Below are 14,062 nucleotides of genomic sequence, written 5' to 3'. Positions count from 1 at the left end.
GCCGATACAAGTTTCATTTTCATTTTATGCCCCCCCATCAAAAATGTTGAAAATTGGAAGGGGAAGAAAAAAGGTTCAAGCCGTTTTGTTAATGTTATTGACTTTTCAACAGCGTATATGCCTAATTTAGCAAAAAAAAAGTCAAGTGACAGTGAAAGTGTCATCAAAAGGCAAGCCAAATGATTAATAATGATTAGTTACAAACGTCGTAACTTGCACACAATTTTTATGGAAGCTATTCCTTGTTTTTTCTCTCAGTGTAATTCATTTTTTTACCCTCCCCTTAGCTAACTTTGAAAACCGTGGACATAAAAACTATTCAAAATTTGTATCAGCCTAATTTTTGAAAAAAATGTATGTAAAATGATTTTAGAGATTACATAAATCTTTAGAATCCTAGCGATTTGTTTGAACAGTGCGCAATGGTCCAAAAACCATTTTAGAGAAAAACTTTCTTCTACAAAATTGTTTCATATGATAAAGCGCTCATTGAAAAATTATCATAAATTAGGATGACCAACATTTTCGATGCAATCAAGTATCTAACTTTTTTGTCTTTGTAGATAGAAGAAAAATTTGTTCTACAATGTTATAGCTCCATTAATTTTAAGTAACTTTGTAAAAAAAGTTTTTCTCTATCTTTGCAAAATACCGGTTCATATTGAAAAAACACACTTCACGCTCTAACTTTTTTATTTCAAGTTTTATCTCAAAACTGTCTTTGAACGACTTTTAGAGCTTTTTAAGAGAAACAATTTGCAAAGCTGACATCGTAAATATCTCAATTTTACTCAAAGTTATTAATATTTTTCATCAAAAAAATCTCTTGGTCTCATTTTGAAGGGCATACTTGACTCTATAAATGAGGAACTTCTAGAAATATGTTATTTTTTAAATTTGAGTAAATTCAACAAGACGAAAATTTCAATAATTTTATACATTATGCATATAAAAGCACCCAGATTTAGTTTTTGGTATTTTTTCTTATAACTAGAAGTAATTACCTTTAATTTGACCCAAAAAACTCGAAAATCGATTATCGATTTTCAATCTTTTTGGATCAAATTAAAGGTAATCATTCCTAGTTATGAGAAAAAATACCAAAAAATAAATCTGGGCGTTTTTATATGCATAATGTATGAAATTATTGAAATTTTGTCTTGTTTTTAAATTGAATTTACTTAAATTTAAAAAATAACATATTTCTAAAAGTTCCTCCATTTATAGAGTATGGTATTGTATGCCCTTCAAAATGAGACCAAGAAATATTTTTTATGTTTGCCCCAAAAAGAATGACATACAAACGAAAAACGCATATTTTTTGATGAAAAAAATTAATAACTTTGAGTAAAATTGAGATATTTACGATGGCAGCATTGCAAATTGTTTCTCTTAAAAAGCTCTAAAAGTCGTTCAAAGACAGTTTTGAGATAAAACTTGAAATAAAAAAGTTAGAGTGTAAAATGTGTTTTTTCAATATAAATCGGTTGTTTTCAAAGATAGAGAAAAACTTTCTTTTACAAAGTTACTTAAAATTAATGGATCTATAACAAAATTTTTCTTCTATCTACAAAGATAAAAAAGTTAGATACTTGATTTTATCGAAAAAGTTGGTCACCCTAATTTTTGATAATTTTTCAATGAGCGCTTTAACATATCTAACAACTTTGTAGAAGAAAGTTTTTCTCTAAAATGTTGCTATAGAGATCTAGACCCAAATTTTCCCCTAAATTTGGTTTCTGGACCATTGTGCAGTGTGGCGTCTCCGGCAAATTTGTTGATAATAATTTTGTCTTTTCGAAAAAATCAACACCTCAAAAAAAATTTAGACGAAAAATTAAAAAATAAGTGAAGATTAATTGGGTATTTTTAAGAATTTTTCAAACATCTATTTAAAAAAAAAGTTAGCGAGATTGGATTTTTTTAATGAAAACAGGTTAGGCTGTCCGATCATGAAGAAGTAAGAAACAAAATAGTTAACATTTCCTAAAAAAAAATAAAACCAGAATAGTTTGGATAATTGGTATAACGTCTTCAACAAAATTGCAGACTGAAATTTTGTCCGTTTAAAAATATACACTGTATGACAAAAAAAATCAGGGAAAAAGGCAAAAATATTATGAAAATTGAAAATTTTGAATAACCCTTTTCTCTACAGTTTGACTTTTCTGAAAAAACTACACAATTTTAGCTAAGTAGGTATTGATAGTCGTTTAATATATAAAAATTGAAAAAGTAGAATAAAAAAATGCATTTTTTAATTGTATAATTTTAGGAAAGGACAAAACTACTATCAACAACTTTGCCGAAGACCCTATACCAATCAAACAGACCGTTTTGGCTTTGAAAATATTTTTATCATTATTAGGCACTCGGCTCAGTTAGTTTTGTTTATGTCAGCCCAAATTTTTGTTCGTGCTAACGGGAGTGGCAACCTTAAGAGAATTTTCATTTCTGAGCCAAGTGCTTAATCAATCAACAAAACGGTTTGTTGGGTTGGGTATAATATCTTCAGCAAAGTTGTAGATATTAATCTTGTCTTTAAAAAAATTATGCACTTTTCTACCCGAATTTTATTTTCAATTCTACCATTTTAGTTTTTATTTTTCCCATAACAACAAATAACAACCAAAGTTCAGCCAACAATGTGTTGTATTAACAGAAAAAACTCAGTTTTTTGAAAAACGGTTTTTCAAGAAATTTATAATTATATTTTTGCGGTGTTTTCTTGAAGAAAATGTTTTTGTCTTAGAGTCTATATTTTCTCTGCACTAATCAAATTACTATCTACAACTTTGCCGAAGTGATCATATCAAACAAACAAACCATTCTTATTTTTTTTTTCTTTTTTTCTTTTTTTTCGAATAGTTAAACTCTTTTATTTCTTTTTCGTCCATGATCGGACAGAAATCATTGGCTAGCTAACCTCATCTAGTTTTCATAAAAAAAATTAATTAAAAAAAATGAGATTTTTGATAAATAGTTCTTGAAAAAAATTTTTACGATGTATTTTTTTTTCGAAAAGACAAAACTACTAACAACTTTATCGAAGATATTTTTTAATTGCTTATGAGTTAATACCATTCAAACTAGTTTTCTCAGTTCGATGCAAGTGTTAGATTGAAAAAAAAAATAATAAGGGAAAAAATTACTGCAAACTTTTAAAATAAGCTTCACCTTCGAGACATCAAATGGTAGCAAACATAAGTCGATCTATTTGACATCACAAGGCGCTTGGTGTCTTCTTTGGACGTCCCAGTTTATTATACAGTAAGGTCATTTTTCTACACGGCGATTTCCCTAAAAACACGGGTTTACCTACGTTTTTTTTTTGTTCACACAACATTTATTTGACACGGCATAATACCTCTACCTACTTTTGTCAAATATGTAATGCGTTTTTACGATGATTTTTCAGAAAACGCGTTTTTATACGTTTTTTTTTCGTGTAAAAAAAATACTTATACTATTATAAAATACTAATACTGTTGACGTTTTCTAATAGGTTTTTTTTTCCGTGGTTCAGAAGCTTCATCTCCTCGAAATAAGTCTCTGTGGCGAATTTCAGCTCAATCGGACTTCGGGATGTGGAGCGTTTTCTTTTCAAGGCTAAGTTAATCTTTCAGACCTTTGCCAGGGACTTGTTATACATAGTTCCCCTTGCGTAGTAAATAACGACCGCCCGGATTTAAGTCTGTTGCTAGATTGTTTTTATTCAATAAGTTCAATTGAAACCTTAGCTACTGAAACCCCGGAAAATTTATCGCTATTCTGTTTTTTTAGTGCTTACTTATTTTGCCGCCATGAGGTCGTCGTTTTTTCTCCTACAGAAAACAAGGTGTCTAGTATCAACACTTTGTCAGGGGCCGTTCCTAAACCACGTGGTCATGTTTTGATCACTTTTTATACCCCTCCCCCCTCCGTGGTCTTTCGTGGTCTTTTGGACAACCCCCCCTCCCCTTGCGACTTGAACTACGTGGTCTTTCCAATTGTCAAGTGCCAGAAATTCACACAAATTTTAATATTTTTATTATTAAACTTTCAGTACATTTTATATTTCTAAAATGCAAAAGCTTGATTCTTGACTTGGTAGCAACAATCAATTATAAGTCAGGAAAAAAGACCACGTGGTCATTTCGTAAACCCCCCCCCCTCCACCACCGTGCGTGGTTTTTCGTGGTCTTTTGACAAACCCCCCGTCACCCTAGTTATGACCACGTAGCTTAGGAACGGCCCCTCATGGCCGATAGTCATAAATTTTGGGTACTCTCTCATTCTGCCTCTCTCCTCGGCATTTTTCAGCAGAACTTAACCAAAAAATTGACTGATGAATAAAATATTCTACTTTAGAGTAACGGTTTGTTTGCTTGGAATAGTGTCTTCTGAAAAGTTATAGGCAAAAAACTGTTGTTCTGGAAAAAATATATACACTGTAAATTTTGTGTTCTGTGCCAAATTTTACAGATTGTCACAAAATATTAAAACGTACCTTTTTGAATATCTATTTTTCACACATTGAAGATAACAAGGTTAACTACAATCTATCAAAATATAGTAATAGTAAAATAAGAATCAAAAAAGGTAGAATTTGAAAAAATATTTTTTTTTTTGTTTGAGCCAAATACGGTTTGTTTGATTTATGTCGTATCTTGAGCAAAGTTGTATATAGTATTTTTGTCGTTCCAGAGGAAAAATACACTTCAAGAAAAACAAATTTTCTTACACATTATGAGCTAAACAGTGATGCCTGTTTCAACACGCTAGAACAAAATTTAAAATTTTGAAACATTTTTTGAAAAAAAATTAATGTATTTCACAGTGTATTTTTTTCGGAAGGACAAAATTATTATCCACTACTTTACTGAAGACACTACACTGATCAAACAAACCGTTTGGACGCAAAAAATAATTTAAAGCGTGTGAAAGGAAGAGTAAAATCATATTACACACAAGCACGGATAAAAAATAAGCACGTCGCTCCTCAATAGCGGTATTGCTAATAACAGGATGTCTAGTCAACTCCGAAAATAAAATTCTCTAATTCTTTTAGGTTTTTCCAGAAGATTTATGCTTTTTCCAGATTTTTTTTAAACTCCAAAACATTAATTTATGTGATATAGCTTTTTGGAGATTTGAAAAAGATTGTCACAAAGATAAAAATACATTGATGCTATTCAAAAAAAAAAATCAGATATATTAGAAGTAACTTAAAACAATACATTCGTGAAGGTTAGGGATTACCTGAAATAAATTTGCAAACTAGCCCTGATTTCATATAGAATGTACTTGCGCAATTTTTCTTCTCTAAGAAACTTTAACAAAAAATCATGAAAAGAAAAAAACTGATCGACAGTCAATTTCATTTAAAATGCTTATCGCAATATGTAATAAAAAAAATTATCACTAAAAATCATGAAATACTTCGTGGCCTATCAGTTAATCTCGATGTACGAAGCAAACTGTCGTATGATCGTATCTTGACTGAAAGAATAATTGGGATATGAACACTAACTAACCGTTGCGTTGGCTGCAAAATCGATATAGAATAGTTTTACATATGAGATTCGCCTTTTTGTGCAGCATTGATTTGAATTTCACACCATTTCATAACTTTTCCTAAACGATTATAAAAAAAGTGATAGGATTTTTTATGCATAGAGCTTTTTAATCGATGGTAATGAAAGGTATTTTAGAAGATTTTTTTCACTATTGCAATTTTTCGCTACTACATTTTTCTTTTCCACCACGAAGATTGTCGTTCTGCACTTTTTCGTTAGTCATCGAATCGTATATCGTGAGTAGGCTGACCAGATTTTCTCGGGGGAAATATGGAATTAATAGGTTCTAAACACGGGACATTTGGGAAGATTGATTTATAAAAATGTTTACTGCACTATGTAATACATACAAACAATTATGCATTGCTTCTTGAATCTGCCTCATTCTTTTTTTTTTTTTCATTCTGACTCATACTGTACTAATAAAAGAGTGTGATTTTTGAAAATGAAGTCAAAAAAATTTGTCACTAGGGATCGTAATTTTACCTATCATTTGATCTCAATTTGTAATTGCGGCTGCTGAAACACCAAATTTTCCGTGATTGTTATAAAAACTCCCAGACTATTCCAGCTTTTCCAGACAAAATCAAATTTCCTGATAAATCCAGGTTTTCCAGGCGCTAGACACCTTGTAGAAGAGCGGGATACAGCAGACACCCGGGCATATCTCACAATAGATCAACAATTCTGGTCACAGTAAGAAAGTCCATACAGGAAAAAAAACATCATAATAATAGCAAAAGAGTCTGGTCACAATCACATACGATTTGTTCATGAAATATAGCAATTTGAAGTTTCAACACTATTTTACTTCTCAATACGAAAATCTCGTTTTTTTACGTAACTGTATCTAGTACTTGAATAATAACATACTCCAATCATGATACTATTCATTCAAAGACCAAAATTTTTTTTCTATACTCATAGACCGTAATAAATTGTAAATGAGAACCATTATGTAACAATAATATAGCATATTTATACCCAGTATTGCTTCACCTCTACTTTTATTTAGTGTCAAATTTTCACTCATTATTACACATTTCTGATAATGCCTGGTTATAAACATTTGAAAAACGGATGGAAAAAATCTTTGATTCACAAATTAATTTTATAACATAATAATCATTATGCAATGAAGCAGCCATGTGTAAAATTGACAGTACAACAATATGGTTGATAAAATTAATTTTTATTCAATTTTATTCTTAGAATAGCTATTATGAGACAAAAAATAATTGAACATCATTGAAAAATTGTGTACTAAGATCATAATCAAATTTAAACCTAAATTTGAAACATGGTACAAACACAAAACTAAACTCATTTACCAATTGTCAAATGAAAAGATAACGAAAAACATCAACCGATACATAGAATGTAAATCATAAACCAGAGAGATTCAACTGGCATCTAAGCAAAAACAAAAAAAAAAACACCACAAAAAAGGGGAACAATTTACACTCGCACACATTCCAAGCGGCAACACACTAATCAAGTCACACGTCATCAGCAAACGAGGCTGGGCTGTTTGCTGCTGCTGCTACCATGAGAGCGTATAAGTTCATTTATATTACACTTCCTATTCCAACCAAGCGACGACGTCACACGGCGCCCCGGTTAGGGTAGGCCATCATTATCAACAGTACGGCCTCATGTACATACAAGTATAAAGTTTTTATTACCATGACACATTTCTGTCGACGTTGTCATCACCCGGGGCGCGTGGAAGCAAAAATGCAACACTTTGAGGGGCCACTTGGCCCGCGCTACTGCTGTCACCAGAAGGGATAATCTCGCAGTCGCAAATTCGACCAAACGAGGGAAAAAAATTAAGCTTAGAGAAGCCACGGCCTGTTTTTTTTGTGTGTGATCCTAAAATGGATCTCCACATAGGTGGGCCTGTCTCACGCGACGATAGTCTATATCTAGCTTAGCAGCTAAGCTGCTCTAAGCAGCAGCAGGACGACGGTCGAAATGTAGAACAACGAAAAAGGGTTTATTCGACAAAAAAGTATCAAATTAGAAACGAGAATCTGTGAACAAGAAGTAAAGAACGAAACTCATTTCCAAACGGCAGCAAGCAAACACGCAGACACCGATAGCAAGAAGCAGGTCGAGCGAAAAAAGAACTGTAAAACTGCAACTATAACGCTGTGCGTTGCAGTTTGTTGTTTGGTCAGTCAGGGTTTTAGCTTGCTGCTGAAGAATTAGTGCCAAGAGTAAACAAAAAACACATACGTGTCAGAGCTAAGCTGTGAATAGTTTATGTTGAAACAACAAGTCGCAAGGTTGAACATCCGAATAAATGTGGGTCGAAAACGTAGCTAACCGCCCGAAGGCGGTTTGGTCATGCAATTTTGGTAATCCGATCAGATATATAGATATGAACAAGCAATAGTTAAAAATTAGAACACATTGGAAATGTGTATCACAGGGACAATAAAGTACAATGAAGTGAACAGTTAGACATAACGCCAAGTCTCAGATCGTACCTTGTAAAATTCGTTGAATTGAAGCTCGGGATTCGTTTTTTGCTGTTGAAAAACTAGTGTTCAATTTCTCTATAGTAAAATGGCAGCTTTTCGTGCTAGTTCTCACTATTGGTTTCACGGAGCATTCACCGAAACCGGCTTTTGAATGCTAGTTGGTACTGGCAGTAAATATTTAATACCTCTCACCCACAACAACGAAATCATCTCTGTGAATCTTCTGCTGCTTCGCGATTAGATTCTCACTAACTTCCGGTACAACCCTGGGCTCGGGTCACTCTCCTTTTCTCTTTCGAGCACATGCACTTTTATTCCATTCTCCGATGATTCGGTTTCGCTGTATGACGGTGAGTCTGATGCTTCTAGCGATGGCTGGCTGGCTGGCTAGCTGGCAAGCTGTACCAATGCGTTGTTGGATGGCCGTGTAGAACGAACACGAATTCACTTTTAGAGAAGACACACTGAAGAACCGTATTCACGCACACTCACGCTGGTTGAAAATGGCAGTGTAGTTGAACAACATTCGCAATCAATAATACTCGAAAATTTCTATTCTATTTTACACGGAGAATTTACTCTACGATCAGAAATATTTTCCTGGTTGAAGCAGCTTCTTCTTTCACCGTCTAGTTATATCTGGGTTTGGCTTAAATACTCAATGAACACACTTTGCTGGTTACCTGTTATGAGAATTGTCGCTAGGCAGTGTACGTGAGCCAAAAATCACCTTTTCAGCACATTAACATATATGTAATAACCTAAAGAACACTGAAATTTCACAGATTTTCTCCTTTCTTCCTCTTCATCACACAACGATACATTCACTTTAAGCTAAGCTCTATGCTCTTCTTGATTTCCCATGATTTCCACTAATGCTTCACGTCCCCCTTCAATTTCAACTTCACACGGCCGCACACTGCTTCCCACTCGCGAGAGCCACAGTCGAAAAAACTATCTGAATATATACTTATATTGTGAACCACACAAACTGCTCTGTTGGCTTAGATTTAGATAAACAACTGTGAGAAAAAGCTGATATCTTTTCACCGTTTTTCCTTCTGCTCGTTTCCTCTCATCAATGTACAGGGAAAAAATATCTTCGTCAAACGCACCACATGAACAATCCAATCCTAGAATCGCTGCTGCTGCTGCTGGTAGTGAGAGTCTCTTATCCGAATCTCTCGCTCGAATGGGGAAGAGAACGCACGCCGTCCGTCCATCCGCGTTGGCCGACCGTCGAAAACTGAACAACGAGAACGGTATTTGATAGCGCTAAAGCAGCACTCGAGTCTGTACTGTACTACAACACAGCATAAAGCATACCACCATAATACACACAAACGTGCACCCAGCAAAGAAAAAAAATACGCACACACGCTTACACTATTTCTCGCAGCAACAACAACAACCAACAACAAAAAAAACGTAGCATACCCAAAACAATACAGCCACACCAAATCGGTCAACATATTTGCTGCTGAGTGCAGTTGAAGAACTTGTGACGATTATGGCTTATTACGGCATCAATGCACACAATTCACACACAAACGCGTGCCGTGCTAGCGCACCCATACTGCAACGGATGGTGAACCGTGTGGGTTAGAGGGAAACCAACCTCCCAGTGACCACCCATCGTCACCCCATTCACCCCGACCAACGAAACAACCAAACCAGCAGCTTGTCAGCCAGCTACTCATCATGCGACACCCACCCAACAACGGCGGCACGTAGCAGCAGCAGCAGTAATAATAATAGCACAACACACCATCCATGTAGCAGCAGCGAAAGCAAACCAAAGCAAAGTCTCGTGTTTCCAGCGGATCTCGTCGTCCCGGCTTTCACAATATGCACACTAGCACATGGGTAGGGAGAGGGTTCGACAATATCGCGGGATGGTTGTTTTTATGTACATTTTTCATCTTGCTGGGCTGCTAGCTAGCTAGCTATGCTATATGCTTCTACGATTCCCGTATCTAGGAAGGTAAAGCTGTAGCCGTTCCCCAGTGGATCGGGTGCCGAACGCCGCCGGGGAGTGGTGATAAAGCTCCCGACAAGTGGTGCCAGTTGGTGGTTCGGCGCTGCCACCGCACGCGCCCCTTTCGGTGCTTTCGGTGAAAATCAGCACTCGATTGTCGGCGCTTATACAACATTTGCATTAGAGGCACACGTACAAATTCCGCCGGTGACATAAGAGAAGGATTTACCGCATAAAAAGACAAAGATCGAAGCGGTTTAATCCACTGATCATTCCATAAATTTCCAGGTTAGTTTTTTCTTTTTGTGTTATTTTAAACCTATTGTACTATTAGGAATTTCTTGTTTTAATTAATACGTTTTCTGCCTTTCTCTTAGAAAGGTATAGCAATCACTGGAAAAACCGAAGGTATAAAAGTGGTCCCAATGGCCGAATGTCATATACCACTCGACTTCTTTTTCTCAGAGATGGCTGAACCGATTTTCATAAAATTAATTGCAAATGAAAGGTCTAGTTGCGCCATAGGTTGCTATTGAATTTCATTGTAATCGGATTTTTAGTTTAGAGGTTATGTATCAAAATGTAAAAATCACGAAACATCAATATCTCAAGAACCACACAACCGATTTCAATAAAACTGGTTTCAAATGATCGGGCTGTCTCCAAAACCCTTAACTTTTGAATTTCGTTATGATTGAACATATGGTTCAAAAGTTATGTAAAGAAAAGTTATCCTGAGGTTGTTTAAACTCACTCATTTTTCCTCAGTGATGGCTGAACCGATTTTCACAAAATTAGTGTCAAATGAAAGGTCTAGTTGCCCCATAGGTTGCTATTGAATTTCATTACAATCGGATTGTAACTGTGTCTGTTGTGCATAAAAATGTGAAATCACATAATGAAAGTAAACATAATGACTTTCTCCTAACGATCACTGGCTAATTAAAAGGTGGAAAAATGATTTAAATGGCCGAATGTCATATACTACTCAACTCAGTTCGACGAATCGAGCATTTTCTGCATATATGCATGTGTAGATGTATATGTTTGTGTGTGGGTGTGTACGTGTGTATGTGCACCTTTCTTTCGCACTCACTTTTCTCAGAGATGGTCTGACCGATTCTTTTTATCTTGGTGTCAAATGAAGGGTCTATTTGCAGCTTAGGTTGCTATTGAATTTCATTGTAATCAAACTTTCAGTTTTGGCGCTGCGTCAGAATGTGAAAATCGCTCAAAATATGTGGCCTCAACATCATTTAAATTTGATATTGTACTTTTTCAATGTTTGCGGCCTTGCTCGGGATTGAAGTTGAAATTAAAAGTCATTTCTATCATTTCACTTTTTGCCTTTCTCCTAGAAAGGTATAGCAATCACTGCCAAAACTAAAGGTATAAAAGTGCTCAAAAGGGCCGAATGTCGTATACCACTCGACTCAGTTCGACGAGCTGAGCATTTTCTGTATGTGTGTGTGTGTGTGTGTGTGTAACGCTCTCCCAATCTCACTCGATTTTCTCAGAGATGGCTGGGTCGATTTCAATGAAATCAATTGCAAATGAAAGGTCTAGTTGCCCTATAAGACCCTATTGAATTTTTTTGGAAACTGATTTCTAGTTTAGAGGTTATGTATCAAAATGTAAAAATCACGAAACATCAATATCTAAGAAACTACACAACCGATTTGAACAAAATTGGTTTCAAATGAACGGGCTACCTAAAAACCCTCAACTTTTGAATTTTATGAAGATTGAACATATGGTTCAGAAGTTACAGAAAGAAACGTGTTCTGGAGACTGTTTAATCTCACTCATGTTTCTCAGAGATGGGTGGACCGATTTTTATAAAATCAGTGTCATATGGAAAGTCTTGTTGCCCCATAAGACCCTAATGATTTTTTTTGCGAACGGATTATTACTTTTCCTGTTATGTTTAAAAATGTGAAATCCAGCTATGAAAAGAAACATATTCCGATGACTACTTGGGCTCACTCACTTTTCTCAGAGATGGTTGACTCGATTTCCACAGATTTAGTATCAAATGAAAGGTCTAGCTGCCTCATAACACCCTATTAAAATTTTGCTGTAATCGGAATGTAACTTCGTCTGTAATGTATCGAAATGTGAAAATCACTAAACTTCATTATCATAGAAACTACACCACAGATTTGAACAATATTGATATCGAATGAACGGGATAGTTAAGGGTTAACTGATGAATTATGATTGAACACGTGGTTTGGCTTTGGCTGCCCCATACGTTCCCTTTTCATTTGATTGTAATCAAACTTAAGCAACCGTTATGTTTTAATTTGTAAAACAACGAAAGTCTATTATCTCAAGTATTACGCGACTTATTTGAACATTACTAGTGTCATACGAACGAGTCATCTCTCAAACTTACAAATAACAAACTTCATAAAAATTTGATATACTGTTCAAAAGTTTTGTAAAGAAAAGAAATTCAAAGACTATTCAACACTATAGCTGCTTTGATCAATATATATGGCCTCAACATGATTTAAATGTGGTATCGTACTATTTGAACGTTCCCGGTATCGCTCGTGATTAAATTGTTCGAAATTAAGAGTCATTTCTCATATTTCGCTATTTCTGAAGCACTAACATTACGTCAAATTTCATATTTTATACTTTAATTACAACATCAATATTTTAGAACCCAAAGAGTGAATATACCTTTTTTGGATTTAAGCATTCATGTAAATCTATTTTTACAAATAATAAGTTTGAATAAGAAAGGCTGAGTCTGACCGCTAGGTGGATTAATTTAGGTTTTTAAACCTATTTTCAAACTTGTTTTTTCTTTGCATTAAATTTGAAAATTCCCTACCCAGACATCGATAGCAAAACATAAACAAAGCCCAGATGCTACATTCCAATTCAGAATTTGGCCTTCTGTTTATTCGACACACACACTTCGCAGCCAACTGTTAGTTGTACAGGACAATTGCGGGGCCATCGCTGCGATCCTACTGATATTAATAGTCTGTCAAGCAGAGACACGAACATGCGACAACTGGCTTGTTAGACCAGCACCATAACTCGAAAGAATTTAACAAATATCAAAACAAAGTTCATTAAAGAGCAATGAGCTTACTTGGCGTATATGCTACTGCTTGTTAGACAAAAAGGGCTGTTTATAATATTGCCTATCAAAACAAAATTTATATAATAGTATGTTAAAAGAATGAAATGGTTTCAATCATATACGGTGGAAAGGCTACTTTTTCGTATCATCATATTATCAATACGATGCCTAGGGCATTTTATTTTCATAAAAGACGACTTACATGACAGATCTCATTTTAAGATTTTAAAAATAAAATCACTAGTAGATGTTGTCGACTTACGAAAATTTTCAAGGTCAACTAGGGGAACTGCTCCATTATTAATCTCAGCCCCAGGCCCGGATTTAAGGGGGGGGGGGGGGCAAAGGGGGCAAATGCCCCGGGCCACCTGATTCAAGCCCCCCCCCCCCCCTAGTCCTGGGGCGACCTTTTTTTTGCTCATAACCTTCCGCAACGTTACCTCTAAATGTTTAAGGAAAAGAGGGCCTCACAAACAAATTTGCCCCAGGCCCATAAGTGCCTAAATCCGGCCCTGCTCAGCCCATACATTCATCTCATAGAACATGAAAACACAATCAGGACAGGAAATCAAACAGCAAAAAACGCATATTTTCTTCTCAAACCAATCTGCTAATCCATGAAATGGATTCTTCTTAGTTAACTTTTAATTCCTCATAAAGTATCATCCTCAAGAGCTCACCTAAAAGCACTAAATTTGATATTATAGTCGGACATCTGCACTCAAAAACTCATTTAGTTCAATCACCTACCTCAGAAAACAAAATCCGCGCATTAGTCTATACAGCTACAACGGGACTCGTTCAGCAGCCAACCAACGTTTTTTTCATCACTAGCGGACCACTTTTTATTTTTTATTCACTAAACAAAATCACTCACTACACTACGCATACTTTAATCTTTGAAATGTTCACCTCAAATTTCTTAAAACAAGCT

At 35.2% G+C, this 14,062-nt stretch overlaps 1 protein-coding gene across 2 annotated transcripts in view; it reads right to left on the bottom strand.

Annotated features, from left to right (window-relative positions):
• LOC129726917 (histone demethylase UTY) overlaps window positions 1-14,062 on the bottom strand; it is a 138,357-nt gene that overhangs the window by 73,716 nt on the left and 50,579 nt on the right. Inside the window, exon 1 of one of the 2 annotated variants that reach the window (XM_055684174.1) lies at window positions 8,054-9,280. The exons of the other annotated variant lie outside the window; for it this stretch is intronic. The gene's annotated coding sequence lies outside the window, so the exon portion shown is untranslated. Of the gene's footprint in view, window positions 1-8,053; window positions 9,281-14,062 lie in introns of those variants that run through there. 2 annotated transcript variants of the gene reach the window in all.

The sequence above is a fragment of the Wyeomyia smithii genome, chromosome 3 (assembly GCF_029784165.1).
Source record: "Wyeomyia smithii strain HCP4-BCI-WySm-NY-G18 chromosome 3, ASM2978416v1, whole genome shotgun sequence".
Taxonomy (NCBI): domain Eukaryota; kingdom Metazoa; phylum Arthropoda; class Insecta; order Diptera; family Culicidae; genus Wyeomyia; species Wyeomyia smithii.
Note: the sequence above shows the minus strand (reverse complement) of the source record. Positions and strands in the feature narration are given on the sequence as shown.